This window comes from Dendrobates tinctorius, unplaced genomic scaffold (assembly GCF_039654945.1).
Source record: "Dendrobates tinctorius isolate UK_male_01 unplaced genomic scaffold, ASM3965494v1 ptg000204l, whole genome shotgun sequence".
Lineage (NCBI taxonomy): Eukaryota > Metazoa > Chordata > Amphibia > Anura > Dendrobatidae > Dendrobates > Dendrobates tinctorius.
The window spans coordinates 1,635,672-1,659,104 of record NW_027361871.1 but is presented as its reverse complement, the minus strand read 5'-3'; the positions used below and the strand labels follow the sequence as shown (position 1 = coordinate 1,659,104).

Below are 23,433 nucleotides of genomic sequence, written 5' to 3'. Positions count from 1 at the left end.
TTCTTTATGTCAGTTTGGGGCTTCTTAACTCTCTAAGCAGGCTTTCTAATGTATCACACCTGTTTGTCCTTTGTCTTAGTTGGTCAAAGAGCCTGTTTAGTAAACAGAAAATCTTGAATTTGAATGCCAGCAGTCCTCTTCCTTCTTTATCTCAGTTTAGGGCTGTTTAACTCTCTAAGCAGGCTTTCTAATGTATCACACCTGTTTGTCCTTTGTCTTAGTTGGTCAAAGAGCCTATTTAGTAAATGGAAAATCTTGAATTTGAATGCCAGCAGTCCTTTTCCTTCTTTATCTCAGTTTAGGGCTGTTTAACTCTCTAAGCAGGCGTTTTTAATGTTTCGCACCTGTTTGTCCTTTGGCTTAGTTGGTCAAAGAGCCTATTTAGTAAAAGGAAAATCTTGATTTTGAATGTCAGCAGTACTTTCTATTCTTCATCTCATTTTGTGGGTTTTTACCCCAAAAAGAGGACTTTTACTCTTGTTTGTCATCAAATATTAATTTCCCACAGCCCTAATATAGTGCAATTGAGAAAAAAAATTCTCTGCTGTTGAAACACTTTAAAAGGAATTAGAGGATATAATTTTCTTTACAGAATATAGGATGGCATCAAGCTTTACAAATTAAAACGAGTGGATTTACAGATCTGACTCTGCAAAGTTTGATAGCAGCACAGGAGTATTGTAAACTTTCATGCTTGAAGTGTACACCGCTTGGGTTAAAAATGAAAACCAAACCATTCAACATGAAAGAAGAAGCAGATTAATCCGACGAGGATGGGATTCGAAACCATGCATGCAGAGCACAATGGATTAGCAGTCCATCACCTTAACCACTCGGCCACCTCGTCTACATAGTTCCCGTGCGTTTAGGTGGGAAGATGTTGAGAGGGTTTTTACCAGTCAGTGTTTTTTCACTGAAGATTGTATGTTGGCTTTTGTCAGAGTTGCCTTATCTCGTCAACTACAGTGCCTGTTGTTTGAAGTTAGCTTGGGGAAAACTCTATCAGAAATGAACCAGTGCTGAGGTTTTTAATATCAATTAGTCATAATTTTTCCTCCTTTTGGTTTTGCCATGGCATTTCTTCAATCTGTCTATTCTGTGTCATAACTTGGAAGCAAAACAAGTCCCAAATTTCAGCTGTGCTAAAAGATGGCTCATTCAATTGCAAAACTTCAAAGCCTTTGTCCTCGATACAGCTTCTGTAAATTTGTCAGTTTTTTAAATGAATGCTCTTCAAAATTTACTTGGCTTCTTAAGTGTTATGACTGAGATTGAAATCTTATTCCATGTTTCTGCTCTACGTGGAATGGAACTCAAGCTCAATATTGTTTTGCTGCGCTAACCAGTTGAATGTTCGATTGGTGCTTCAATTTTCCTTGGATTTCAAATGCATTCCATCTTCTGGTGCTGTGGCTTAGTTGGTTAAAGCGCCTGTCTAGTAAACAGGAGATCCTGAGTTCGAATCTCAGCAGTGCCTTGTTTTCATATCCTCACAAAGAAGCTTCCTATCTTAAAAATAGGTGTTTCACTTGCGACTGATAGTGCAATTGTGAGATTAAAAATCTCTTCTATCTAAGCGATATAAAGGAAGAAAGATGGTTTCAAGCATGACAATGTAAAACCAGTTGATTCAGTTTTGAAATGCCTCCTTTCTATGCATCTCTAATCCGTTTATCCAATGTATTTCACCTTTATGTCCTTTGTCTTAGTTGGTCAAAGAGCCTGTTTAGCAAACAGAAAATCTTGAATTTGAATGCCAGCAGTGCTGTTCTTTCTTTATGTCAGTTTGGGGCTTCTTAACTCTCTAAGCAGGCTTTCTAATGTATCACACCTGTTTGTCCTTTGTCTTAGTTGGTCAAAGAGCCTGTTTAGTAAACAGAAAATCTTGAATTTGAATGCCAGCAGTCCTCTTCCTTCTTTATCTCAGTTTAGGGCTGTTTAACTCTCTAAGCAGGCTTTCTAATGTATCACACCTGTTTGTCCTTTGTCTTAGTTGGTCAAAGAGCCTATTTAGTAAATGGAAAATCTTGAATTTGAATGCCAGCAGTCCTTTTCCTTCTTTATCTCAGTTTAGGGCTGTTTAACTCTCTAAGCAGGCGTTTTTAATGTTTCGCACCTGTTTGTCCTTTGGCTTAGTTGGTCAAAGAGCCTATTTAGTAAAAGGAAAATCTTGATTTTGAATGTCAGCAGTACTTTCTATTCTTCATCTCATTTTGTGGGTTTTTACCCCAAAAAGAGGACTTTTACTCTTGTTTGTCATCAAATATTAATTTCCCACAGCCCTAATATAGTGCAATTGAGAAAAAAAATTCTCTGCTGTTGAAACACTTTAAAAGGAATTAGAGGATATAATTTTCTTTACAGAATATAGGATGGCATCAAGCTTTACAAATTAAAACGAGTGGATTTACAGATCTGACTCTGCAAAGTTTGATAGCAGCACAGGAGTATTGTAAACTTTCATGCTTGAAGTGTCCACCGCTTGGGTTAAAAATGAAAACCAAACCATTCAACATGAAAGAAGAAGCAGATTAATCCGACGAGGATGGGATTCGAACCCATGCATGCAGAGCACAAAGGATTAGCGTTCCATCGCCTTAACCACTCGGCCACTTCTTCTCCATAGCACCTGTGCGTTTAGGTGGGAAGATGTTGAGAGGGTTTTTACCAGTCAGTGTTTTTTCACTGAAGATTGTATGTTGGCTTTTGTCAGAGTTGCCTTATCTCGTCAACTACAGTGCCTGTTGTTTGAAGTTAGCTTGAGGAAAACTCTATCAGAAATGAACCAGTGCTGAGGTTTTTAATATCAATTAGTCATAATTTTTCCTCCTTTTGGTTTTGCCATGGCATTTCTTCAATCTGTCTATTCTGTGTCATAACCTGGAAGCAAAACAAGTCCCAAATTTCAGCTGTGCTAAAAGATGGCTCATTCAATTGCAAAACTTCAAAGCCTTTGTCCTCGATACAGCTTCTGTAAATTTGTCAGTCTTTTAAATGAATCCTCTTCAAAATTTACTTGGCTTCTTAAGTGTTATGACTGAGATTGAAATGTTATTCCATGTTTCTGCTCTACGTGGAATGGAACTCAAGCTCAATATTATTTTGCTGCGCTAACCAGTTGAATGTTTGATTGGTGCTTCAATCTTCCTTTGATTTCAAGTGCATGCCATCTTCTGGTGCTGTGGCTTAGTTGGTTAAAGCGCCTGTCTAGTAAACAGGAGATCCTGAGTTCGAATCTCAGCAGTGCCTTGTTTTCATCTCCTCACAAAGAAGCTTCCTATCTTAAAAATAGGTGTTTCACTTGCCACTGATAGTGCAATTGTGAGATTAAAAATCTCTTCTATCTAAGAGATATAAAGGAAGAAAGATGGCTTCAAGCATGACAATGTAAAACCAGTTGATTTAGTTTTGAAATGCCTCCTTTCTATGCATCTCTAATCCGTTTATCCAATGTATCTCACCTTTATGTCCTTTGGCTTAGTTGGTCAAAGAGCCTGTTTAGTAAACAGAAAATCTTGAATTTGAATGCCAGCAGTGCTATTCTTTCTTTATGTCAGTTTGGGGCTTCTTAACTCTCTAAGCAGGCTTTCTAATGTATCACACCTGTTTGTCCTTTGTCTTAGTTGGTCAAAGAGCCTGTTTATTAAACAGAAAATCTTGAATTTGAATGCCAGCAGTCCTCTTCCTTCTTTATCTCAGTTTAGGGCTGTTTAACTCTCTAAGCAGGCTTTCTAATGTATCACACCTGTTTGTCCTTTGTCTTAGTTGGTCAAAGAGCCTATTTAGTAAATGGAAAATCTTGAATTTGAATGCCAGCAGTCCTTTTCCTTCTTTATCTCAGTTTAGGGCTGTTTAACTCTCTAAGCAGGCGTTTTTAATGTTTCGCACCTGTTTGTCCTTTGGCTTAGTTGGTCAAAGAGCCTATTTAGTAAAAGGAAAATCTTGATTTTGAATGTCAGCAGTACTTTCTATTCTTCATCTCATTTTGTGGGTTTTTACCCCAAAAAGAGGACTTTTACTCTTGTTTGTCATCAAATATTAATTTCCCACAGCCCTAATATAGTGCAATTGAGAAAAAAAATTCTCTGCTGTTGAAACACTTTAAAAGGAATTAGAGGATATAATTTTCTTTACAGAATATAGGATGGCATCAAGCTTTACAAATTAAAACGAGTGGATTTACAGATCTGACTCTGCAAAGTTTGATAGCAGCACAGGAGTATTGTAAACTTTCATGCTTGAAGTGTACACCGCTTGGGTTAAAAATGAAAACCAAACCATTCAACATGAAAGAAGAAGCAGATTAATCCGACGAGGATGGGATTCGAACCCATGCATGCAGAGCACAATGGATTAGCAGTCCATCACCTTAACCACTCGGCCACCTCGTCTACATAGTTCCCGTGCGTTTAGGTGGGAAGATGTTGAGAGGGTTTTTACCAGTCAGTGTTTTTTCACTGAAGATTGAATGTTGGCTTTTGTCAGAGTTGCCTTATCTCGTCAACTACAGTGCCTGTTGTTTGAAGTTAGCTTGGGGAAAACTCTATCAGAAATGAACCAGTGCTGAGGTTTTTAATATCAATTAGTCATAATTTTTCCTCCTTTTGGTTTTGCCATGGCATTTCTTCAATCTGTCTATTCTGTGTCATAACTTGGAAGCAAAACAAGTCCCAAATTTCAGCTGTGCTAAAAGATGGCTCATTCAATTGCAAAACTTCAAAGCCTTTGTCCTCGATACAGCTTCTGTAAATTTGTCAGTTTTTTAAATGAATGCTCTTCAAAATTTACTTGGCTTCTTAAGTGTTATGACTGAGATTGAAATCTTATTCCATGTTTCTGCTCTACGTGGAATGGAACTCAAGCTCAATATCGTTTTGCTGCGCTAACCAGTTGAATGTTCGATTGGTGCTTCAATCTTCCTTGGATTTCGAATGCATGCCATCTTCTGGTGCTGTGGCTTAGTTGGTTAAAGCGCCTGTCTAATAAACAGGAGATCCTGAGTTTGAATCACAGCAGTGCCTTGTTTTCATCTCCGCACAAAGAAGCTTCCTATCTTAAAAATAGGTGTTTCACTTGAGACTGATAGTGCAATTGTGAGATTAAAAATCTCTTCTATCTAAGCGATATAAAGGAAGAAAGATGGTTTCAAGCATGACAATGTAAAACCAGTTGATTTAGTTTTGAAATGCCTCCTTTCTATGCATCTCTAATCCGTTTATCCAATGTATCTCACCTTTATGTCCTTTGGCTTAGTTGGTCAAAGAGCCTGTTTAGCAAACAGAAAATCTTGAATTTGAATGCCAGCAGTGCTGTTCTTTCTTTATGTCAGTTTGGGGCTTCTTAACTCTCTAAGCAGGCTTTCTAATGTATCACACCTGTTTGTCCTTTGTCTTAGTTGGTCAAAGAGCCTGTTTAGTAAACAGAAAATCTTGAATTTGAATGCCAGCAGTCCTCTTCCTTCTTTATCTCAGTTTAGGGCTGTTTAACTCTCTAAGCAGGCTTTCTAATGTATCACACCTGTTTGTCCTTTGTCTTAGTTGGTCAAAGAGCCTATTTAGTAAATGGAAAATCTTGAATTTGAATGCCAGCAGTCCTTTTCCTTCTTTATCTCAGTTTAGGGCTGTTTAACTCTCTAAGCAGGCGTTTTTAATGTTTCGCACCTGTTTGTCCTTTGGCTTAGTTGGTCAAAGAGCCTATTTAGTAAAAGGAAAATCTTGATTTTGAATGTCAGCAGTACTTTCTATTCTTCATCTCATTTTGTGGGTTTTTACCCCAAAAAGAGGACTTTTACTCTTGTTTGTCATCAAATATTAATTTCCCACAGCCCTAATATAGTGCAATTGAGAAAAAAAAATCTCTGCTGTTGAAACACTTTAAAAGGAATTAGAGGATATAATTTTCTTTACAGAATATAGGATGGCATCAAGCTTTACAAATTAAAACGAGTGGATTTACAGATCTGACTCTGCAAAGTTTGATAGCAGCACAGGAGTATTGTAAACTTTCATGCTTGAAGTGTCCACCGCTTGGGTTAAAAATGAAAACCAAACCATTCAACATGAAAGAAGAAGCAGATTAATCCGACGAGGATGGGATTCGAACCCATGCATGCAGAGCACAATGGATTAGCAGTCCATCACCTTAACCACTCGGCCACCTCGTCTACATAGTGCCCGTGCGTTTAGGTGGGAAGATGTTGAGAGGGTTTTTACCAGTCAGTGTTTTTTCACTGAAGATTGTATGTTGGCTTTTGTCAGAGTTGCCTTATCTCGTCAACTACAGTGCCTGTTGTTTGAAGTTAGCTTGGGGAAAACTCTATCAGAAATGAACCAGTGCTGAGGTTTTTAATATCAATTAGTCATAATTTTTCCTCCTTTTGGTTTTGCCATGGCATTTCTTCAATCTGTCTATTCTGTGTCATAACTTGGAAGCAAAACAAGTCCCAAATTTCAGCTGTGCTAAAAGATGGCTCATTCAATTGCAAAACTTCAAAGCCTTTGTCCTCGATACAGCTTCTGTAAATTTGTCAGTTTTTTAAATGAATGCTCTTCAAAATTTACTTGGCTTCTTAAGTGTTATGACTGAGATTGAAATCTTATTCCATGTTTCTGCTCTACGTGGAATGGAACTCAAGCTCAATATTGTTTTGCTGCGCTAACCAGTTGAATGTTCGATTGGTGCTTCAATCTTCCTTGGATTTCAAATGCATTCCATCTTCTGGTGCTGTGGCTTAGTTGGTTAAAGCGCCTGTCTAGTAAACAGGAGATCCTGAGTTCGAATCTCAGCAGTGCCTTGTTTTCATATCCTCACAAAGAAGCTTCCTATCTTAAAAATAGGTGTTTCACTTGCGACTGATAGTGCAATTGTGAGATTAAAAATCTCTTCTATCTAAGCGATATAAAGGAAGAAAGATGGTTTCAAGCATGACAATGTAAAACCAGTTGATTTAGTTTTGAAATGCCTCCTTTCTATGCATCTCTAATCCGTTTATCCAATGTATCTCACCTTTATGTCCTTTGGCTTAGTTGGTCAAAGAGCCTGTTTAGCAAACAGAAAATCTTGAATTTGAATGCCAGCAGTGCTGTTCTTTCTTTATGTCAGTTTGGGGCTTCTTAACTCTCTAAGCAGGCTTTCTAATGTATCACACCTGTTTGTCCTTTGTCTTAGTTGGTCAAAGAGCCTGTTTAGTAAACAGAAAATCTTGAATTTGAATGCCAGCAGTCCTCTTCCTTCTTTATCTCAGTTTAGGGCTGTTTAACTCTCTAAGCAGGCTTTCTAATGTATCACACCTGTTTGTCCTTTGTCTTAGTTGGTCAAAGAGCCTATTTAGTAAATGGAAAATCTTGAATTTGAATGCCAGCAGTCCTTTTCCTTCTTTATCTCAGTTTAGGGCTGTTTAACTCTCTAAGCAGGCGTTTTTAATGTTTCGCACCTGTTTGTCCTTTGGCTTAGTTGGTCAAAGAGCCTATTTAGTAAAAGGAAAATCTTGATTTTGAATGTCAGCAGTACTTTCTATTCTTCATCTCATTTTGTGGGTTTTAACCCCAAAAAGAGGACTTTTACTCTTGTTTGTCATCAAATATTAATTTCCCACAGCCCTAATATAGTGCAATTGAGAAAAAAAAATCTCTGCTGTTGAAACACTTTAAAAGGAATTAGAGGATATAATTTTCTTTACAGAATATAGGATGGCATCAAGCTTTACAAATTAAAACGAGTGGATTTACAGATCTGACTCTGCAAAGTTTGATAGCAGCACAGGAGTATTGTAAACTTTCATGCTTGAAGTGTCCACCGCTTGGGTTAAAAATGAAAACCAAACCATTCAACATGAAAGAAGAAGCAGATTAATCCGACGAGGATGGGATTCGAACCCATGCATGCAGAGCACAATGGATTAGCAGTCCATCACCTTAACCACTCGGCCACCTCGTCTACATAGTGCCCGTGCGTTTAGGTGGGAAGATGTTGAGAGGGTTTTTACCAGTCAGTGTTTTTTCACTGAAGATTGTATGTTGGCTTTTGTCAGAGTTGCCTTATCTCGTCAACTACAGTGCCTGTTGTTTGAAGTTAGCTTGGGGAAAACTCTATCAGAAATGAACCAGTGCTGAGGTTTTTAATATCAATTAGTCATAATTTTTCCTCCTTTTGGTTTTGCCATGGCATTTCTTCAATCTGTCTATTCTGTGTCATAACTTGGAAGCAAAACAAGTCCCAAATTTCAGCTGTGCTAAAAGATGGCTCATTCAATTGCAAAACTTCAAAGCCTTTGTCCTCGATACAGCTTCTGTAAATTTGTCAGTCTTTTAAATGAATGCTCTTCAAAATTTACTTGGCTTCTTAAGTGTTATGACTGAGATTGAAATCTTATTCCATGTTTCTGCTCTACGTGGAATGGAACTCAAGCTCAATATTATTTTGCTGCGCTAACCAGTTGAATGTTCGATTGGTGCTTCAATCTTCCTTTGATTTCAAGTGCATGCCATCTTCTGGTACTGTGGCTTAGTTGGTTAAAGCGCCTGTCTAGTAAACAGGAGATCCTGAGTTCGAATCTCAGCAGTGCCTTGTTTTCATATCCTCACAAAGAAGCTTCCTATCTTAAAAATAGGTGTTTCACTTGCGACTGATAGTGCAATTGTGAGATTAAAAATCTCTTCTACCTAAGAGATATAAAGGAAGAAAGATGGCTTCAAGCATGACAATGTAAAACCAGTTGATTTAGTTTTGAAATGCCTCCTTTCTATGCATCTCTAATCCGTTTATCCAATGTATCTCACCTTTATGTCCTTTGGCTTAGTTGGTCAAAGAGCCTGTTTAGCAAACAGAAAATCTTGAATTTGAATGCCAGCAGTGCTATTCTTTCTTTATGTCAGTTTGGGGCTTCTTAACTCTCTAAGCAGGCTTTCTAATGTATCACACCTGTTTGTCCTTTGTCTTAGTTGGTCAAAGAGCCTGTTTAGTAAACAGAAAATCTTGAATTTGAATGCCAGCAGTCCTCTTCCTTCTTTATCTCAGTTTAGGGCTGTTTAACTCTCTAAGCAGGCTTTCTAATGTATCACACCTGTTTGTCCTTTGTCTTAGTTGGTCAAAGAGCCTATTTAGTAAATGGAAAATCTTGAATTTGAATGCCAGCAGTCCTTTTCCTTCTTTATCTCAGTTTAGGGCTGTTTAACTCTCTAAGCAGGCGTTTTTAATGTTTCGCACCTGTTTGTCCTTTGGCTTAGTTGGTCAAAGAGCCTATTTAGTAAAAGGAAAATCTTGATTTTGAATGTCAGCAGTACTTTCTATTCTTCATCTCATTTTGTGGGTTTTTACCCCAAAAAGAGGACTTTTACTCTTGTTTGTCATCAAATATTAATTTCCCACAGCCCTAATATAGTGCAATTGAGAAAAAAAATTCTCTGCTGTTGAAACACTTTAAAAGGAATTAGAGGATATAATTTTCTTTACAGAATATAGGATGGCATCAAGCTTTACAAATTAAAACGAGTGGATTTACAGATCTGACTCTGCAAAGTTTGATAGCAGCACAGGAGTATTGTAAACTTTCATGCTTGAAGTGTACACCGCTTGGGTTAAAAATGAAAACCAAACCATTCAACATGAAAGAAGAAGCAGATTAATCCGACGAGGATGGGATTCGAACCCATGCATGCAGAGCACAATGGATTAGCAGTCCATCACCTTAACCACTCGGCCACCTCGTCTACATAGTTCCCGTGCGTTTAGGTGGGAAGATGTTGAGAGGGTTTTTACCAGTCAGTGTTTTTTCACTGAAGATTGTATGTTGGCTTTTGTCAGAGTTGCCTTATCTCGTCAACTACAGTGCCTGTTGTTTGAAGTTAGCTTGGGGAAAACTCTATCAGAAATGAACCAGTGCTGAGGTTTTTAATATCAATTAGTCATAATTTTTCCTCCTTTTGGTTTTGCCATGGCATTTCTTCAATCTGTCTATTCTGTGTCATAACTTGGAAGCAAAACAAGTCCCAAATTTCAGCTGTGCTAAAAGATGGCTCATTCAATTGCAAAACTTCAAAGCCTTTGTCCTCGATACAGCTTCTGTAAATTTGTCAGTCTTTTAAATGAATGCTCTTCAAAATTTACTTGGCTTCTTAAGTGTTATGACTGAGATTGAAATCTTATTCCATGTTTCTGCTCTACGTGGAATGGAACTCAAGCTCAATATTATTTTGCTGCGCTAACCAGTTGAATGTTCGATTGGTGCTTCAATCTTCCTTTGATTTCAAGTGCACGCCATCTTCTGGTACTGTGGCTTAGTTGGTTAAAGCGCCTGTCTAGTAAACAGGAGATCCTGAGTTCGAATCTCAGCAGTGCCTTTTTTTCATATCCTCACAAAGAAGCTTCCTATCTTAAAAATAGGTGTTTCACTTGCGACTGATAGTGCAATTGTGAGATTAAAAATCTCTTCTACCTAAGAGATATAAAGGAAGAAAGATGGCTTCAAGCATGACAATGTAAAACCAGTTGATTTAGTTTTGAAATGCCTCCTTTCTATGCATCTCTAATCCGTTTATCCAATGTATCTCACCTTTATGTCCTTTGGCTTAGTTGGTCAAAGAGCCTGTTTAGCAAACAGAAAATCTTGAATTTGAATGCCAGCAGTGCTATTCTTTCTTTATGTCAGTTTGGGGCTTCTTAACTCTCTAAGCAGGCTTTCTAATGTATCACACCTGTTTGTCCTTTGTCTTAGTTGGTCAAAGAGCCTGTTTAGTAAACAGAAAATCTTGAATTTGAATGCCAGCAGTCCTCTTCCTTCTTTATCTCAGTTTAGGGCTGTTTAACTCTCTAAGCAGGCTTTCTAATGTATCACACCTGTTTGTCCTTTGTCTTAGTTGGTCAAAGAGCCTATTTAGTAAATGGAAAATCTTGAATTTGAATGCCAGCAGTCCTTTTCCTTCTTTATCTCAGTTTAGGGCTGTTTAACTCTCTAAGCAGGCGTTTTTAATGTTTCGCACCTGTTTGTCCTTTGGCTTAGTTGGTCAAAGAGCCTATTTAGTAAAAGGAAAATCTTGATTTTGAATGTCAGCAGTACTTTCTATTCTTCATCTCATTTTGTGGGTTTTTACCCCAAAAAGAGGACTTTTACTCTTGTTTGTCATCAAATATTAATTTCCCACAGCCCTAATATAGTGCAATTGAGAAAAAAAATTCTCTGCTGTTGAAACACTTTAAAAGGAATTAGAGGATATAATTTTCTTTACAGAATATAGGATGGCATCAAGCTTTACAAATTAAAACGAGTGGATTTACAGATCTGACTCTGCAAAGTTTGATAGCAGCACAGGAGTATTGTAAACTTTCATGCTTGAAGTGTACACCGCTTGGGTTAAAAATGAAAACCAAACCATTCAACATGAAAGAAGAAGCAGATTAATCCGACGAGGATGGGATTCGAACCCATGCATGCAGAGCACAATGGATTAGCAGTCCATCACCTTAACCACTCGGCCACCTCGTCTACATAGTTCCCGTGCGTTTAGGTGGGAAGATGTTGAGAGGGTTTTTACCAGTCAGTGTTTTTTCACTGAAGATTGTATGTTGGCTTTTGTCAGAGTTGCCTTATCTCGTCAACTACAGTGCCTGTTGTTTGAAGTTAGCTTGGGGAAAACTCTATCAGAAATGAACCAGTGCTGAGGTTTTTAATATCAATTAGTCATAATTTTTCCTCCTTTTGGTTTTGCCATGGCATTTCTTCAATCTGTCTATTCTGTGTCATAACTTGGAAGCAAAACAAGTCCCAAATTTCAGCTGTGCTAAAAGATGGCTCATTCAATTGCAAAACTTCAAAGCCTTTGTCCTCGATACAGCTTCTGTAAATTTGTCAGTCTTTTAAATGAATGCTCTTCAAAATTTACTTGGCTTCTTAAGTGTTATGACTGAGATTGAAATCTTATTCCATGTTTCTGCTCTACGTGGAATGGAACTCAAGCTCAATATTATTTTGCTGCGCTAACCAGTTGAATGTTCGATTGGTGCTTCAATCTTCCTTTGATTTCAAGTGCACGCCATCTTCTGGTACTGTGGCTTAGTTGGTTAAAGCGCCTGTCTAGTAAACAGGAGATCCTGAGTTCGAATCTCAGCAGTGCCTTTTTTTCATATCCTCACAAAGAAGCTTCCTATCTTAAAAATAGGTGTTTCACTTGCGACTGATAGTGCAATTGTGAGATTAAAAATCTCTTCTACCTAAGAGATATAAAGGAAGAAAGATGGCTTCAAGCATGACAATGTAAAACCAGTTGATTTAGTTTTGAAATGCCTCCTTTCTATGCATCTCTAATCCGTTTATCCAATGTATCTCACCTTTATGTCCTTTGGCTTAGTTGGTCAAAGAGCCTGTTTAGCAAACAGAAAATCTTGAATTTGAATGCCAGCAGTGCTATTCTTTCTTTATGTCAGTTTGGGGCTTCTTAACTCTCTAAGCAGGCTTTCTAATGTATCACACCTGTTTGTCCTTTGTCTTAGTTGGTCAAAGAGCCTGTTTAGTAAACAGAAAATCTTGAATTTGAATGCCAGCAGTCCTCTTCCTTCTTTATCTCAGTTTAGGGCTGTTTAACTCTCTAAGCAGGCTTTCTAATGTATCACACCTGTTTGTCCTTTGTCTTAGTTGGTCAAATAGCCTATTTAGTAAATGGAAAATCTTGAATTTGAATGCCAGCAGTCCTTTTCCTTCTTTATCTCAGTTTAGGGCTGTTTAACTCTCTAAGCAGGCGTTTTTAATGTTTCGCACCTGTTTGTCCTTTGGCTTAGTTGGTCAAAGAGCCTATTTAGTAAAAGGAAAATCTTGATTTTGAATGTCAGCAGTACTTTCTATTCTTCATCTCATTTTGTGGGTTTTTACCCCAAAAAGAGGACTTTTACTCTTGTTTGTCATCAAATATTAATTTCCCACAGCCCTAATATAGTGCAATTGAGAAAAAAAAATCTCTGCTGTTGAAACACTTTAAAAGGAATTAGAGGATATAATTTTCTTTACAGAATATAGGATGGCATCAAGCTTTACAAATTAAAACGAGTGGATTTACAGATCTGACTCTGCAAAGTTTGATAGCAGCACAGGAGTATTGTAAACTTTCATGCTTGAAGTGTCCACCGCTTGGGTTAAAAATGAAAACCAAACCATTCAACATGAAAGAAGAAGCAGATTAATCCGACGAGGATGGGATTCGAACCCATGCATGCAGAGCACAATGGATTAGCAGTCCATCACCTTAACCACTCGGCCACCTCGTCTACATAGTGCCCGTGCGTTTAGGTGGGAAGATGTTGAGAGGGTTTTTACCAGTCAGTGTTTTTTCACTGAAGATTGTATGTTGGCTTTTGTCAGAGTTGCCTTATCTCGTCAACTACAGTGCCTGTTGTTTGAAGTTAGCTTGGGGAAAACTCTATCAGAAATGAACCAGTGCTGAGGTTTTTAATATCAATTAGTCATAATTTTTCCTCCTTTTGGTTTTGCCATGGCATTTCTTCAATCTGTCTATTCTGTGTCATAACTTGGAAGCAAAACAAGTCCCAAATTTCAGCTGTGCTAAAAGATGGCTCATTCAATTGCAAAACTTCAAAGCCTTTGTCCTCGATACAGCTTCTGTAAATTTGTCAGTTTTTTAAATGAATGCTCTTCAAAATTTACTTGGCTTCTTAAGTGTTATGACTGAGATTGAAATCTTATTCCATGTTTCTGCTCTACGTGGAATGGAACTCAAGCTCAATATTGTTTTGCTGCGCTAACCAGTTGAATGTTCGATTGGTGCTTCAATCTTCCTTGGATTTCAAATGCATTCCATCTTCTGGTGCTGTGGCTTAGTTGGTTAAAGCGCCTGTCTAGTAAACAGGAGATCCTGAGTTCGAATCTCAGCAGTGCCTTGTTTTCATATCCTCACAAAGAAGCTTCCTATCTTAAAAATAGGTGTTTCACTTGCGACTGATAGTGCAATTGTGAGATTAAAAATCTCTTCTATCTAAGAGATATAAAGGAAGAAAGATGGTTTCAAGCATGACAATGTAAAACCAGTTGATTTAGTTTTGAAATGCCTCCTTTCTATGCATCTCTAATCCGTTTATCCAATGTATCTCACCTTTATGTCCTTTGGCTTAGTTGGTCAAAGAGCCTGTTTAGCAAACAGAAAATCTTGAATTTGAATGCCAGCAGTGCTGTTCTTTCTTTATGTCAGTTTGGGGCTTCTTAACTCTCTAAGCAGGCTTTCTAATGTATCACACCTGTTTGTCCTTTGTCTTAGTTGGTCAAAGAGCCTGTTTAGTAAACAGAAAATCTTGAATTTGAATGCCAGCAGTCCTCTTCCTTCTTTATCTCAGTTTAGGGCTGTTTAACTCTCTAAGCAGGCTTTCTAATGTATCACACCTGTTTGTCCTTTGTCTTAGTTGGTCAAAGAGCCTATTTAGTAAATGGAAAATCTTGAATTTGAATGCCAGCAGTCCTTTTCCTTCTTTATCTCAGTTTAGGGCTGTTTAACTCTCTAAGCAGGCGTTTTTAATGTTTCGCACCTGTTTGTCCTTTGGCTTAGTTGGTCAAAGAGCCTATTTAGTAAAAGGAAAATCTTGAATTTGAATGCCAGCAGTGCTGTTCTTTCTTTATGTCAGTTTGGGGCTTCTTAACTCTCTAAGCAGGCTTTCTAATGTATCACACCTGTTTGTCCTTTGTCTTAGTTGGTCAAAGAGCCTGTTTAGTAAACAGAAAATCTTGAATTTGAATGCCAGCAGTCCTCTTCCTTCTTTATCTCAGTTTAGGGCTGTTTAACTCTCTAAGCAGGCTTTCTAATGTATCACACCTGTTTGTCCTTTGTCTTAGTTGGTCAAAGAGCCTATTTAGTAAATGGAAAATCTTGAATTTGAATGCCAGCAGTCCTTTTCCTTCTTTATCTCAGTTTAGGGCTGTTTAACTCTCTAAGCAGGCGTTTTTAATGTTTCGCACCTGTTTGTCCTTTGGCTTAGTTGGTCAAAGAGCCTATTTAGTAAAAGGAAAATCTTGATTTTGAATGTCAGCAGTACTTTCTATTCTTCATCTCATTTTGTGGGTTTTTACCCCAAAAAGAGGACTTTTACTCTTGTTTGTCATCAAATATTAATTTCCCACAGCCCTAATATAGTGCAATTGAGAAAAAAAATTCTCTGCTGTTGAAACACTTTAAAAGGAATTAGAGGATATAATTTTCTTTACAGAATATAGGATGGCATCAAGCTTTACAAATTAAAACGAGTGGATTTACAGATCTGACTCTGCAAAGTTTGATAGCAGCACAGGAGTATTGTAAACTTTCATGCTTGAAGTGTCCACCGCTTGGGTTAAAAATGAAAACCAAACCATTCAACATGAAAGAAGAAGCAGATTAATCCGACGAGGATGGGATTCGAACCCATGCATGCAGAGCACAAAGGATTAGCGTTCCATCGCCTTAACCACTCGGCCACTTCTTCTCCATAGCACCTGTGCGTTTAGGTGGGAAGATGTTGAGAGGGTTTTTACCAGTCAGTGTTTTTTCACTGAAGATTGTATGTTGGCTTTTGTCAGAGTTGCCTTATCTCGTCAACTACAGTGCCTGTTGTTTGAAGTTAGCTTGAGGAAAACTCTATCAGAAATGAACCAGTGCTGAGGTTTTTAATATCAATTAGTCATAATTTTTCATCCTTTTGGTTTTGCCATGGCATTTCTTCAATCTGTCTATTCTGTGTCATAACCTGGAAGCAAAACAAGTCCCAAATTTCAGCTGTGCTAAAAGATGGCTCATTCAATTGCAAAACTTCAAAGCCTTTGTCCTCGATACAGCTTCTGTAAATTTGTCAGTCTTTTAAATGAATCCTCTTCAAAATTTACTTGGCTTCTTAAGTGTTATGACTGAGATTGAAATGTTATTCCATGTTTCTGCTCTACGTGGAATGGAACTCAAGCTCAATATTATTTTGCTGCGCTAACCAGTTGAATGTTCGATTGGTGCTTCAATCTTCCTTTGATTTCAAGTGCATGCCATCTTCTGGTGCTGTGGCTTAGTTGGTTAAAGCGCCTGTCTAGTAAACAGGAGATCCTGAGTTCGAATCTCAGCAGTGCCTTGTTTTCATCTCCTCACAAAGAAGCTTCCTATCTTAAAAATAGGTGTTTCACTTGCCACTGATAGTGCAATTGTGAGATTAAAAATCTCTTCTATCTAAGAGATATAAAGGAAGAAAGATGGCTTCAAGCATGACAATGTAAAACCAGTTGATTTAGTTTTGAAATGCCTCCTTTCTATGCATCTCTAATCCGTTTATCCAATGTATCTCACCTTTATGTCCTTTGGCTTAGTTGGTCAAAGAGCCTGTTTAGTAAACAGAAAATCTTGAATTTGAATGCCAGCAGTGCTATTCTTTCTTTATGTCAGTTTGGGGCTTCTTAACTCTCTAAGCAGGCTTTCTAATGTATCACACCTGTTTGTCCTTTGTCTTAGTTGGTCAAAGAGCCTGTTTATTAAACAGAAAATCTTGAATTTGAATGCCAGCAGTCCTCTTCCTTCTTTATCTCAGTTTAGGGCTGTTTAACTCTCTAAGCAGGCTTTCTAATGTATCACACCTGTTTGTCCTTTGTCTTAGTTGGTCAAAGAGCCTATTTAGTAAATGGAAAATCTTGAATTTGAATGCCAGCAGTCCTTTTCCTTCTTTATCTCAGTTTAGGGCTGTTTAACTCTCTAAGCAGGCGTTTTTAATGTTTCGCACCTGTTTGTCCTTTGGCTTAGTTGGTCAAAGAGCCTATTTAGTAAAAGGAAAATCTTGATTTTGAATGTCAGCAGTACTTTCTATTCTTCATCTCATTTTGTGGGTTTTTACCCCAAAAAGAGGACTTTTACTCTTGTTTGTCATCAAATATTAATTTCCCACAGCCCTAATATAGTGCAATTGAGAAAAAAAATTCTCTGCTGTTGAAACACTTTAAAAGGAATTAGAGGATATAATTTTCTTTACAGAATATAGGATGGCATCAAGCTTTACAAATTAAAATGAGTGGATTTACAGATCTGACTCTGCAAAGTTTGATAGCAGCACAGGAGTATTGTAAACTTTCATGCTTGAAGTGTACACCGCTTGGGTTAAAAATGAAAACCAAACCATTCAACATGAAAGAAGAAGCAGATTAATCCGACGAGGATGGGATTCGAACCCATGCATGCAGAGCACAATGGATTAGCAGTCCATCACCTTAACCACTCGGCCACCTCGTCTACATAGTTCCCGTGCGTTTAGGTGGGAAGATGTTGAGAGGGTTTTTACCAGTCAGTGTTTTTTCACTGAAGATTGTATGTTGGCTTTTGTCAGAGTTGCCTTATCTCGTCAACTACAGTGCCTGTTGTTTGAAGTTAGCTTGGGGAAAACTCTATCAGAAATGAACCAGTGCTGAGGTTTTTAATATCAATTAGTCATAATTTTTCCTCCTTTTGGTTTTGCCATGGCATTTCTTCAATCTGTCTATTCTGTGTCATAACTTGGAAGCAAAACAAGTCCCAAATTTCAGCTGTGCTAAAAGATGGCTCATTCAATTGCAAAACTTCAAAGCCTTTGTCCTCGATACAGCTTCTGTAAATTTGTCAGTTTTTTAAATGAATGCTCTTCAAAATTTACTTGGCTTCTTAAGTGTTATGACTGAGATTGAAATCTTATTCCATGTTTCTGCTCTACGTGGAATGGAACTCAAGCTCAATATTGTTTTGCTGCGCTAACCAGTTGAATGTTCGATTGGTGCTTCAATCTTCCTTGGATTTCAAATGCATTCCATCTTCTGGTGCTGTGGCTTAGTTGGTTAAAGCGCCTGTCTAGTAAACAGGAGATCCTGAGTTCGAATCTCAGCAGTGCCTTGTTTTCATATCCTCACAAAGAAGCTTCCTATCTTAAAAATAGGTGTTTCACTTGCGACTGATAGTGCAATTGTGAGATTAAAAATCTCTTCTATCTAAGAGATATAAAGGAAGAAAGATGGTTTCAAGCATGACAATGTAAAACCAGTTGATTTAGTTTTGAAATGCCTCCTTTCTATGCATCTCTAATCCGTTTATCCAATGTATCTCACCTTTATGTCCTTTGGCTTAGTTGGTCAAAGAGCCTGTTTAGCAAACAGAAAATCTTGAATTTGAATGCCAGCAGTGCTGTTCTTTCTTTATGTCAGTTTGGGGCTTCTTAACTCTCTAAGCAGGCTTTCTAATGTATCACACCTGTTTGTCCTTTGTCTTAGTTGGTCAAAGAGCCTGTTTAGTAAACAGAAAATCTTGAATTTGAATGCCAGCAGTCCTCTTCCTTCTTTATCTCAGTTTAGGGCTGTTTAACTCTCTAAGCAGGCTTTCTAATGTATCACACCTGTTTGTCCTTTGTCTTAGTTGGTCAAAGAGCCTATTTAGTAAATGGAAAATCTTGAATTTGAATGCCAGCAGTCCTTTTCCTTCTTTATCTCAGTTTAGGGCTGTTTAACTCTCTAAGCAGGCGTTTTTAATGTTTCGCACCTGTTTGTCCTTTGGCTTAGTTGGTCAAAGAGCCTATTTAGTAAAAGGAAAATCTTGATTTTGAATGTCAGCAGTACTTTCTATTCTTCATCTCATTTTGTGGGTTTTTACCCCAAAAAGAGGACTTTTACTCTTGTTTGTCATCAAATATTAATTTCCCACAGCCCTAATATAGTGCAATTGAGAAAAAAAATTCTCTGCTGTTGAAACACTTTAAAAGGAATTAGAGGATATAATTTTCTTTACAGAATATAGGATGGCATCAAGCTTTACAAATTAAAACGAGTGGATTTACAGATCTGACTCTGCAAAGTTTGATAGCAGCACAGGAGTATTGTAAACTTTCATGCTTGAAGTGTCCACCGCTTGGGTTAAAAATGAAAACCAAACCATTCAACATGAAAGAAGAAGCAGATTAATCCGACGAGGATGGGATTCGAACCCATGCATGCAGAGCACAAAGGATTAGCGTTCCATCGCCTTAACCACTCGGCCACTTCTTCTCCATAGCACCTGTGCGTTTAGGTGGGAAGATGTTGAGAGGGTTTTTACCAGTCAGTGTTTTTTCACTGAAGATTGTATGTTGGCTTTTGTCAGAGTTGCCTTATCTCGTCAACTACAGTGCCTGTTGTTTGAAGTTAGCTTGGGGAAAACTCTATCAGAAATGAACCAGTGCTGAGGTTTTTAATATCAATTAGTCATAATTTTTCCTCCTTTTGGTTTTGCCATGGCATTTCTTCAATCTGTCTATTCTGTGTCATAACTTGGAAGCAAAACAAGTCCCAAATTTCAGCTGTGCTAAAAGATGGCTCATTCAATTGCAAAACTTCAAAGCCTTTGTCCTCGATACAGCTTCTGTAAATTTGTCAGTTTTTTAAATGAATGCTCTTCAAAATTTACTTGGCTTCTTAAGTGTTATGACTGAGATTGAAATCTTATTCCATGTTTCTGCTCTACGTGGAATGGAACTCAAGCTCAATATCGTTTTGCTGCGCTAACCAGTTGAATGTTCGATTGGTGCTTCAATCTTCCTTGGATTTCGAATGCATGCCATCTTCTGGTGCTGTGGCTTAGTTGGTTAAAGCGCCTGTCTAATAAACAGGAGATCCTGAGTTTGAATCACAGCAGTGCCTTGTTTTCATCTCCGCACAAAGAAGCTTCCTATCTTAAAAATAGGTGTTTCACTTGAGACTGATAGTGCAATTGTGAGATTAAAAATCTCTTCTATCTAAGCGATATAAAGGAAGAAAGATGGTTTCAAGCATGACAATGTAAAACCAGTTGATTTAGTTTTGAAATGCCTCCTTTCTATGCATCTCTAATCCGTTTATCCAATGTATCTCACCTTTATGTCCTTTGGCTTAGTTGGTCAAAGAGCCTGTTTAGCAAACAGAAAATCTTGAATTTGAATGCCAGCAGTGCTGTTCTTTCTTTATGTCAGTTTGGGGCTTCTTAACTCTCTAAGCAGGCTTTCTAATGTATCACACCTGTTTGTCCTTTGTCTTAGTTGGTCAAAGAGCCTGTTTAGTAAACAGAAAATCTTGAATTTGAATGCCAGCAGTCCTCTTCCTTCTTTATCTCAGTTTAGGGCTGTTTAACTCTCTAAGCAGGCTTTCTAATGTATCACACCTGTTTGTCCTTTGTCTTAGTTGGTCAAAGAGCCTATTTAGTAAATGGAAAATCTTGAATTTGAATGCCAGCAGTCCTTTTCCTTCTTTATCTCAGTTTAGGGCTGTTTAACTCTCTAAGCAGGCGTTTTTAATGTTTCGCACCTGTTTGTCCTTTGGCTTAGTTGGTCAAAGAGCCTATTTAGTAAAAGGAAAATCTTGATTTTGAATGTCAGCAGTACTTTCTATTCTTCATCTCATTTTGTGGGTTTTTACCCCAAAAAGAGGACTTTTACTCTTGTTTGTCATCAAATATTAATTTCCCACAGCCCTAATATAGTGCAATTGAGAAAAAAAATTCTCTGCTGTTGAAACACTTTAAAAGGAATTAGAGGATATAATTTTCTTTACAGAATATAGGATGGCATCAAGCTTTACAAATTAAAACGAGTGGATTTACAGATCTGACTCTGCAAAGTTTGATAGCAGCACAGGAGTATTGTAAACTTTCATGCTTGAAGTGTCCACCGCTTGGGTTAAAAATGAAAACCAAACCATTCAACATGAAAGAAGAAGCAGATTAATCCGACGAGGATGGGATTCGAACCCATGCATGCAGAGCACAATGGATTAGCAGTCCATCACCTTAACCACTCGGCCACCTCGTCTACATAGTGCCCGTGCGTTTAGGTGGGAAGATGTTGAGAGGGTTTTTACCAGTCAGTGTTTTTTCACTGAAGATTGTATGTTGGCTTTTGTCAGAGTTGCCTTATCTCGTCAACTACAGTGCCTGTTGTTTGAAGTTAGCTTGGGGAAAACTCTATCAGAAATGAACCAGTGCTGAGGTTTTTAATATCAATTAGTCATAATTTTTCCTCCTTTTGGTTTTGCCATGGCATTTCTTCAATCTGTCTATTCTGTGTCATAACTTGGAAGCAAAACAAGTCCCAAATTTCAGCTGTGCTAAAAGATGGCTCATTCAATTGCAAAACTTCAAAGCCTTTGTCCTCGATACAGCTTCTGTAAATTTGTCAGTTTTTTAAATGAATGCTCTTCAAAATTTACTTGGCTTCTTAAGTGTTATGACTGAGATTGAAATCTTATTCCATGTTTCTGCTCTACGTGGAATGGAACTCAAGCTCAATATTGTTTTGCTGCGCTAACCAGTTGAATGTTCGATTGGTGCTTCAATCTTCCTTGGATTTCAAATGCATTCCATCTTCTGGTGCTGTGGCTTAGTTGGTTAAAGCGCCTGTCTAGTAAACAGGAGATCCTGAGTTCGAATCTCAGCAGTGCCTTGTTTTCATATCCTCACAAAGAAGCTTCCTATCTTAAAAATAGGTGTTTCACTTGCGACTGATAGTGCAATTGTGAGATTAAAAATCTCTTCTATCTAAGCGATATAAAGGAAGAAAGATGGTTTCAAGCATGACAATGTAAAACCAGTTGATTTAGTTTTGAAATGCCTCCTTTCTATGCATCTCTAATCCGTTTATCCAATGTATCTCACCTTTATGTCCTTTGGCTTAGTTGGTCAAAGAGCCTGTTTAGCAAACAGAAAATCTTGAATTTGAATGCCAGCAGTGCTGTTCTTTCTTTATGTCAGTTTGGGGCTTCTTAACTCTCTAAGCAGGCTTTCTAATGTATCACACCTGTTTGTCCTTTGTCTTAGTTGGTCAAAGAGCCTGTTTAGTAAACAGAAAATCTTGAATTTGAATGCCAGCAGTCCTCTTCCTTCTTTATCTCAGTTTAGGGCTGTTTAACTCTCTAAGCAGGCTTTCTAATGTATCACACCTGTTTGTCCTTTGTCTTAGTTGGTCAAAGAGCCTATTTAGTAAATGGAAAATCTTGAATTTGAATGCCAGCAGTCCTTTTCCTTCTTTATCTCAGTTTAGGGCTGTTTAACTCTCTAAGCAGGCGTTTTTAATGTTTCGCACCTGTTTGTCCTTTGGCTTAGTTGGTCAAAGAGCCTATTTAGTAAAAGGAAAATCTTGATTTTGAATGTCAGCAGTACTTTCTATTCTTCATCTCATTTTGTGGGTTTTTACCCCAAAAAGAGGACTTTTACTCTTGTTTGTCATCAAATATTAATTTCCCACAGCCCTAATATAGTGCAATTGAGAAAAAAAATTCTCTGCTGTTGAAACACTTTAAAAGGAATTAGAGGATATAATTTTCTTTACAGAATATAGGATGGCATCAAGCTTTACAAATTAAAACGAGTGGATTTACAGATCTGACTCTGCAAAGTTTGATAGCAGCACAGGAGTATTGTAAACTTTCATGCTTGAAGTGTCCACCGCTTGGGTTAAAAATGAAAACCAAACCATTCAACATGAAAGAAGAAGCAGATTAATCCGACGAGGATGGGATTCGAACCCATGCATGCAGAGCACAATGGATTAGCAGTCCATCAGCTTAACCACTCGGCCACCTCGTCTACATAGTGCCCGTGCGTTTAGGTGGGAAGATGTTGAGAGGGTTTTTACCAGTCAGTGTTTTTTCACTGAAGATTGTATGTTGGCTTTTGTCAGAGTTGCCTTATCTCGTCAACTACAGTGCCTGTTGTTTGAAGTTAGCTTGGGGAAAACTCTATCAGAAATGAACCAGTGCTGAGGTTTTTAATATCAATTAGTCATAATTTTTCCTCCTTTTGGTTTTGCCATGGCATTTCTTCAATCTGTCTATTCTGTGTCATAACTTGGAAGCAAAACAAGTCCCAAATTTCAGCTGTGCTAAAAGATGGCTCATTCAATTGCAAAACTTCAAAGCCTTTGTCCTCGATACAGCTTCTGTAAATTTGTCAGTTTTTTAAATGAATGCTCTTCAAAATTTACTTGGCTTCTTAAGTGTTATGACTGAGATTGAAATCTTATTCCATGTTTCTGCTCTACGTGGAATGGAACTCAAGCTCAATATTGTTTTGCTGCGCTAACCAGTTGAATGTTCGATTGGTGCTTCAATCTTCCTTGGATTTCAAATGCATTCCATCTTCTGGTGCTGTGGCTTAGTTGGTTAAAGCGCCTGTCTAGTAAACAGGAGATCCTGAGTTCGAATCTCAGCAGTGCCTTGTTTTCATATCCTCACAAAGAAGCTTCCTATCTTAAAAATAGGTGTTTCACTTGCGACTGATAGTGCAATTGTGAGATTAAAAATCTCTTCTATCTAAGCGATATAAAGGAAGAAAGATGGTTTCAAGCATGACAATGTAAAACCAGTTGATTTAGTTTTGAAATGCCTCCTTTCTATGCACCTCTAATCCGTTTATCCAATGTATCTCACCTTTATGTCCTTTGGCTTAGTTGGTCAAAGAGCCTGTTTAGCAAACAGAAAAT

General features: G+C 37.8%; 19 non-coding genes across 19 annotated transcripts; 11 read left to right on the top strand and 8 right to left on the bottom strand.

Annotated features, from left to right (window-relative positions):
• The first annotated feature begins 1,403 nt into the window (after positions 1-1,403).
• Positions 1,404-1,477, top strand: TRNAT-AGU (transfer RNA threonine (anticodon AGU)). Its single transcript has one exon. It is a non-coding gene; the product is annotated as a tRNA-Thr (tRNA).
• Positions 1,478-3,175: 1,698 nt separating this feature from the next.
• Positions 3,176-3,249, top strand: TRNAT-AGU (transfer RNA threonine (anticodon AGU)). Its single transcript has one exon. It is a non-coding gene; the product is annotated as a tRNA-Thr (tRNA).
• A 1,060-nt stretch (positions 3,250-4,309) lies between these two features.
• TRNAS-GCU (transfer RNA serine (anticodon GCU)) lies at positions 4,310-4,391 on the bottom strand. The gene has a single exon. It is a non-coding gene; the product is annotated as a tRNA-Ser (tRNA).
• A 1,690-nt stretch (positions 4,392-6,081) lies between these two features.
• On the bottom strand, positions 6,082-6,163 carry TRNAS-GCU (transfer RNA serine (anticodon GCU)). The gene has a single exon. It is a non-coding gene; the product is annotated as a tRNA-Ser (tRNA).
• Positions 6,164-6,719: 556 nt separating this feature from the next.
• On the top strand, positions 6,720-6,793 carry TRNAT-AGU (transfer RNA threonine (anticodon AGU)). The gene has a single exon. It is a non-coding gene; the product is annotated as a tRNA-Thr (tRNA).
• Positions 6,794-7,853: 1,060 nt separating this feature from the next.
• On the bottom strand, positions 7,854-7,935 carry TRNAS-GCU (transfer RNA serine (anticodon GCU)). The gene has a single exon. It is a non-coding gene; the product is annotated as a tRNA-Ser (tRNA).
• A 556-nt stretch (positions 7,936-8,491) lies between these two features.
• TRNAT-AGU (transfer RNA threonine (anticodon AGU)) lies at positions 8,492-8,565 on the top strand. The gene has a single exon. It is a non-coding gene; the product is annotated as a tRNA-Thr (tRNA).
• A 1,060-nt stretch (positions 8,566-9,625) lies between these two features.
• Positions 9,626-9,707, bottom strand: TRNAS-GCU (transfer RNA serine (anticodon GCU)). Its single transcript has one exon. It is a non-coding gene; the product is annotated as a tRNA-Ser (tRNA).
• Positions 9,708-10,263: 556 nt separating this feature from the next.
• Positions 10,264-10,337, top strand: TRNAT-AGU (transfer RNA threonine (anticodon AGU)). The gene has a single exon. It is a non-coding gene; the product is annotated as a tRNA-Thr (tRNA).
• A 1,060-nt stretch (positions 10,338-11,397) lies between these two features.
• On the bottom strand, positions 11,398-11,479 carry TRNAS-GCU (transfer RNA serine (anticodon GCU)). The gene has a single exon. It is a non-coding gene; the product is annotated as a tRNA-Ser (tRNA).
• Positions 11,480-12,035: 556 nt separating this feature from the next.
• TRNAT-AGU (transfer RNA threonine (anticodon AGU)) lies at positions 12,036-12,109 on the top strand. Its single transcript has one exon. It is a non-coding gene; the product is annotated as a tRNA-Thr (tRNA).
• A 1,060-nt stretch (positions 12,110-13,169) lies between these two features.
• Positions 13,170-13,251, bottom strand: TRNAS-GCU (transfer RNA serine (anticodon GCU)). The gene has a single exon. It is a non-coding gene; the product is annotated as a tRNA-Ser (tRNA).
• A 556-nt stretch (positions 13,252-13,807) lies between these two features.
• Positions 13,808-13,881, top strand: TRNAT-AGU (transfer RNA threonine (anticodon AGU)). The gene has a single exon. It is a non-coding gene; the product is annotated as a tRNA-Thr (tRNA).
• Positions 13,882-16,006: 2,125 nt separating this feature from the next.
• TRNAT-AGU (transfer RNA threonine (anticodon AGU)) lies at positions 16,007-16,080 on the top strand. The gene has a single exon. It is a non-coding gene; the product is annotated as a tRNA-Thr (tRNA).
• Positions 16,081-17,140: 1,060 nt separating this feature from the next.
• TRNAS-GCU (transfer RNA serine (anticodon GCU)) lies at positions 17,141-17,222 on the bottom strand. Its single transcript has one exon. It is a non-coding gene; the product is annotated as a tRNA-Ser (tRNA).
• A 556-nt stretch (positions 17,223-17,778) lies between these two features.
• On the top strand, positions 17,779-17,852 carry TRNAT-AGU (transfer RNA threonine (anticodon AGU)). Its single transcript has one exon. It is a non-coding gene; the product is annotated as a tRNA-Thr (tRNA).
• A 2,832-nt stretch (positions 17,853-20,684) lies between these two features.
• On the bottom strand, positions 20,685-20,766 carry TRNAS-GCU (transfer RNA serine (anticodon GCU)). Its single transcript has one exon. It is a non-coding gene; the product is annotated as a tRNA-Ser (tRNA).
• Positions 20,767-21,322: 556 nt separating this feature from the next.
• Positions 21,323-21,396, top strand: TRNAT-AGU (transfer RNA threonine (anticodon AGU)). Its single transcript has one exon. It is a non-coding gene; the product is annotated as a tRNA-Thr (tRNA).
• A 1,698-nt stretch (positions 21,397-23,094) lies between these two features.
• On the top strand, positions 23,095-23,168 carry TRNAT-AGU (transfer RNA threonine (anticodon AGU)). Its single transcript has one exon. It is a non-coding gene; the product is annotated as a tRNA-Thr (tRNA).
• Positions 23,169-23,433: the final 265 nt, after the last annotated feature.